Source organism: Schistocerca serialis, unplaced genomic scaffold (assembly GCF_023864345.2).
Source record: "Schistocerca serialis cubense isolate TAMUIC-IGC-003099 unplaced genomic scaffold, iqSchSeri2.2 HiC_scaffold_1221, whole genome shotgun sequence".
Taxonomy (NCBI): Eukaryota; Metazoa; Arthropoda; class Insecta; order Orthoptera; family Acrididae; genus Schistocerca; species Schistocerca serialis.
In genome coordinates this window covers 5,001-10,000 of record NW_026047427.1, presented here as the reverse complement: position 1 = coordinate 10,000, position 5,000 = coordinate 5,001, and the positions used below count along the sequence as shown (strand labels likewise).

General features: G+C 52.4%; 1 non-coding gene across 1 annotated transcript in view; it reads left to right on the top strand.

The window, feature by feature from the left end:
* The first annotated feature begins 3,867 nt into the window (after window positions 1-3,867).
* Window positions 3,868-5,000, top strand: part of LOC126435869 (small subunit ribosomal RNA) — a 1,909-nt gene continuing 776 nt past the window's right edge. Inside the window, exon 1 of the ribosomal RNA XR_007580251.1 lies at window positions 3,868-5,000. This exon is cut by the window's right edge and continues 776 nt beyond it. This is a non-coding gene — a ribosomal RNA (small subunit ribosomal RNA).

Here is a 5,000-nt window from a genome sequence, read left to right as displayed (position 1 = left end):
ACCTATATCGTGCCTTAACCTAACCTATATCGTGCCTTAACCTAACCTAATTTGTGCCTTAACCTAACCTAATTTGTGCCTTAACCTAACCTAATTTGTGCCTTAACCTAACCTAATTTGTGCCTTAACCTAACCTAATTTGTGCCTTAACCTAACCTAATTTGTGCCTTAACCTAACCTAATTTGTGCCGTAACCTAACCTAATTTGTGCCGTAACGTAACCCATGTTGTGCCGTAACGTAACCCATGTTGTGCCGTAACGTAACCCATGTTGTGCCGTAACGTAACCCATGTTGTGCCGTAACGTAACCCATGTTGTGCCGTAACGTAACCCATGTTGTGCCGTAACGTAACCCATGTTGTGCCGTAACCTAACCCATGTTGTGCCTTAACCTAACCCATGTTGTGCCTTAACCTAACCCATGTTGTGCCTTAACCTAACCCATGTTGTGCCTTAACCTAACCCATGTTGTGCCTTAACCTAACCCATGTTGTGCCTTAACCTAACCCACGTTGTGCCTTAACCTAACCTACGTTGTGCCTTAACCTAACCCATGTTGTGCCTTAACCTAACCCATGTTGTGCCTTAACCTAACCCATGTTGTGCCTTAACCTAACCCATGTTGTGCCTTAACCTAACCCATGTTGTGCCTTAACCTAACCCATGTTGTGCCTTAACCTAACCCATGTTGTGCCTTAACCTAACCCATGGTGTGCCTTAACCTAACCCATGTTGTGCCTTAACCTAACCCATGTTGTGCCTTAACCTAACCCACGTTGTGCCTTAACCTAACCCACGTTGTGCCTTAACCTAACCCACGTTGTGCCTTAACCTAACCCACGTTGTGCCTTAACCTAACCTACGTTGTGCCTTAACCTAACCCATGTTGTGCCTTAACCTAACCCATGTTGTGCCTTAACCTAACCCATGTTGTGCCTTAACCTAACCCATGTTGTGCCTTAACCTAACCCATGTTGTGCCTTAACCTAACCCATGGTGTGCCTTAACCTAACCCATGGTGTGCCTTAACCTAACCCATGGTGTGCCTTAACCTAACCCATGTTGTGCCTTAACCTAACCCATGTTGTGCCTTAACCTAACCCATGTTGTGCCTTAACCTAACCCATGTTGTGCCTTAACCTAACCCATGTTGTGCCTTAACCTAACCCATGTTGTGCCTTAACCTAACCCATGTTGTGCCTTAACCTAACCCATGTTGTGCCTTAACCTAACCCATGTTGTGCCTTAACCTAACCCATGTTGTGCCTTAACCTAACCCATGTTGTGCCTTAACCTAACCCATGTTGTGCCTTAACCTAACCCATGTTGTGCCTTAACCTAACCCATGTTGTGCCTTAACCTAACCCATGTTGTGCCTTAACCTAACCCATGTTGTGCCTTAACCTAACCCATGTTGTGCCTTAACCTAACCCATGTTGTGCCTTAACCTAACCCATGTTGTGCCTTAACCTAACCCATGTTGTGCCTTAACCTAACCCATGTTGTGCCTTAACCTAACCCATGTTGTGCCTTAACCTAACCCATGTTGTGCCTTAACCTAACCCATGTTGTGCCTTAACCTAACCCATGTTGTGCCTTAACCTAACCCATGTTGTGCCTTAACCTAACCCATGTTGTGCCTTAACCTAACCCATGTTGTGCCTTAACCTAACCCATGTTGTGCCTTAACCTAACCCATGTTGTGCCTTAACCTAACCCATGTTGTGCCTTAACCTAACCCATGTTGTGCCTTAACCTAACCCATGTTGTGCCTTAACCTAACCCATGTTGTGCCTTAACCTAACCCATGTTGTGCCTTAACCTAACCCATGTTGTGCCTTAACCTAACCCATGTTGTGCCTTAACCTAACCCATGTTGTGCCTTAACCTAACCCATGTTGTGCCTTAACCTAACCCATGTTGTGCCTTAACGTAACCCATGTTGTGCCTTAACGTAACCCATGTTGGGCCTTAACCTAACCTATAATGTGCCTTAACCTAACCTAAAGTGCGCCGTAACCTAAACTATATTGCGCCTTAACCTGACGCACGTTGTCGCTGAACCTGCTCTGTAATTGTTATGCAACCCGTTAAAGTAGTGTAGTGTTGCCTAACCGCAACCCTCGCAATATAGTTCGCTACTCGCACTGCCCGGTCCCCTGTGTATCGCGTCATGTTAAACACCTTGCAGGTGTTGCTGACTTTCCACATGCTCCTGCTATACACTGTAGTGTGGATAGCAGCAGGACGTACATGCCCCCCCCCCTTCCCCCCTGCCTTCGCAAGCTGGTCGGTGAGAAGTTTGCATGTTCAATGCCCTTCGCATGCCGACGTACTCAGCCTACGTTGTGGTACGGCCTGTCACCTGTCCGCCGATGTACGCAAAACCCACAAACTGTACTGCACATTGCTCCGTATGTACTGAATGATACATCGTGGCCCATGTGACCGTATGACGACAGCGCCTAGCAACGGCGGACCATACAGTCCAAATATTGTGCACGCAGCTACGTGTCGTCTCCCTATAAGAGCTGGATTGCAGTGTGGTACGCCATACAGACGTGTGGGAGGAACGGACGCCCTGGATGGCGATCAGCATGAGCAGTCTGTTGATGTAGTGGAGCGTGTATTCGGACGTAGTCGTCTCTTCTCACACACCGTGATAGCATGTTGCACCGCGTTCCACATCTGCGACATGCTGCAGAGGCGGGCTGACAGTCGTTCGCGCAATGGACACCGCATACGTACGGGGTCTACCTTCCACGTGTTCTCTAGGCGTGCACATGTTGTTGCGTCTATGTGGGCAGACGTAGTGTGTTGTGACACCTGACACAGGCATGCAATACTCGTTGCAAATGGCGATGGACGTGTACGTTTGCTGGTGACGTTACGCAAATGAACAACCGGTAACCCGTTGTGGTGCGGTTGTTCTCGCTAGAGGTGAATCAGTGTTGGCGACGATCGGTCGAGCTATTAACCGGTTGTTTCAGGGATACCCACCATGCCCACGAACGTGAAAGGGGACCCACCATGCCCACGAACGTGAAAGGGGATCTGGGTGTGAGGCGATACGCGGCGGTGGCTGGGTGGGACCGTCCCCGGCCGGTGAGGGGGGGCCGCCCGGCGTGCTGGCAGCGCGGTGCGTGGGCGCACGCGCTACAGCCGGCTGGTGGGGGCGGCCGGTGGCAGGCGCGCCGGCCGACGGACGCGGCAGGCGGCGCAGCTGCGCGCCGGCGCCCCCTGCTCGCGGCGCCTTGCGGCCAAAGTAGGTCCTCGCGGGCCCGGTGCGAAGCGCGGTGGCCATCTGCAGTGTGCTGGTCCGATTGAGGACTTTGTGCGCTGAGGATGCGCCGCCGCCCGGCGCTCGGCGCCGCGACGCCGTCTGCTGCTCGGTCGCCCCAGCGGTTCTCGCAGGTGGTTTGTATCGCAGCTGTGCGGACGTGTTGGCGCGTGCGCTGTGCTGGGAGAGTTCGCTTCGGCACCCAAGTAGGGCTTTTGTCCTTCTGTGGCGCTGGCGTTGGAGCTGCCGGTCACCGTAGGTGGCGCGTGTTGTCTCCCGCCGGCAATGCCACGACAGCACGCTCCCGGGCCTCTGTCGGCAGCGGCAAGCTCAGTTGGGAGCACGGGTGGTCGCACCTAAAGCGTCTACTCGCCTAACTCCGGGCGATTGCGCCTCTCTCGAACCCGACCAAGTACTTAGGACGGCGCTGCGCGCCGCCGGGACCTGAGAGGGTTTCGAGGTGTGTTGTGCAGGGGAGCTCAGCCTCCTCCTGTTTGCAGAATAATTGAGCGGACGCTTGCGTGTTCGCGCGGGCCCCCGGGACACACTCCCGGGCGGCCGGCTGCTCAGCTCTAGTTGACGCAGCTCCCTGGTTGATCCTGCCAGTAGTCATATGCTTGTCTCAAAGATTAAGCCATGCATGTCTCAGTACAAGCCGCATTAAGGTGAAACCGCGAATGGCTCATTAAATCAGTTATGGTTCCTTAGATCGTACCCACGTTACTTGGATAACTGTGGTAATTCTAGAGCTAATACATGCAAACAGAGTCCCGACCAGAGATGGAAGGGACGCTTTTATTAGATCAAAACCAATCGGTCGGCTCGTCCGGTCCGTTTGCCTTGGTGACTCTGAATAACTTAGGGCTGATCGCACGGTCCTCGTACCGGCGACGCATCTTTCAAATGTCTGCCTTATCAACTGTCGATGGTAGGTTCTGCGCCTACCATGGTTGTAACGGGTAACGGGGAATCAGGGTTCGATTCCGGAGAGGGAGCCTGAGAAACGGCTACCACATCCAAGGAAGGCAGCAGGCGCGCAAATTACCCACTCCCGGCACGGGGAGGTAGTGACGAAAAATAACGATACGGGACTCATCCGAGGCCCCGTAATCGGAATGAGTACACTTTAAATCCTTTAACGAGTATCTATTGGAGGGCAAGTCTGGTGCCAGCAGCCGCGGTAATTCCAGCTCCAATAGCGTATATTAAAGTTGTTGCGGTTAAAAAGCTCGTAGTTGGATTTGTGTCCCACGCTGTTGGTTCACCGCCCGTCGGTGTTTAACTGGCATGTATCGTGGGACGTCCTGCCGGTGGGGCGAGCCGAAGGCGTGCGACCGCCTCGTGCGTGCTCGTGCGTCCCGAGGCGGACCCCGTTGAAATCCTACCAGGGTGCTCTTTATTGAGTGTCTCGGTGGGCCGGCACGTTTACTTTGAACAAATTAGAGTGCTTAAAGCAGGCAAGCCCGCCTGAATACTGTGTGCATGGAATAATGGAATAGGACCTCGGTTCTATTTTGTTGGTTTTCGGAACCCGAGGTAATGATTAATAGGGACAGGCGGGGGCATTCGTATTGCGACGTTAGAGGTGAAATTCTTGGATCGTCGCAAGACGAACAGAAGCGAAAGCATTTGCCAAGTATGTTTTCATTAATCAAGAACGAAAGTTAGAGGTTCGAAGGCGATCAGATACCGCCCTAGTTCTAACCATAAACGATGCCA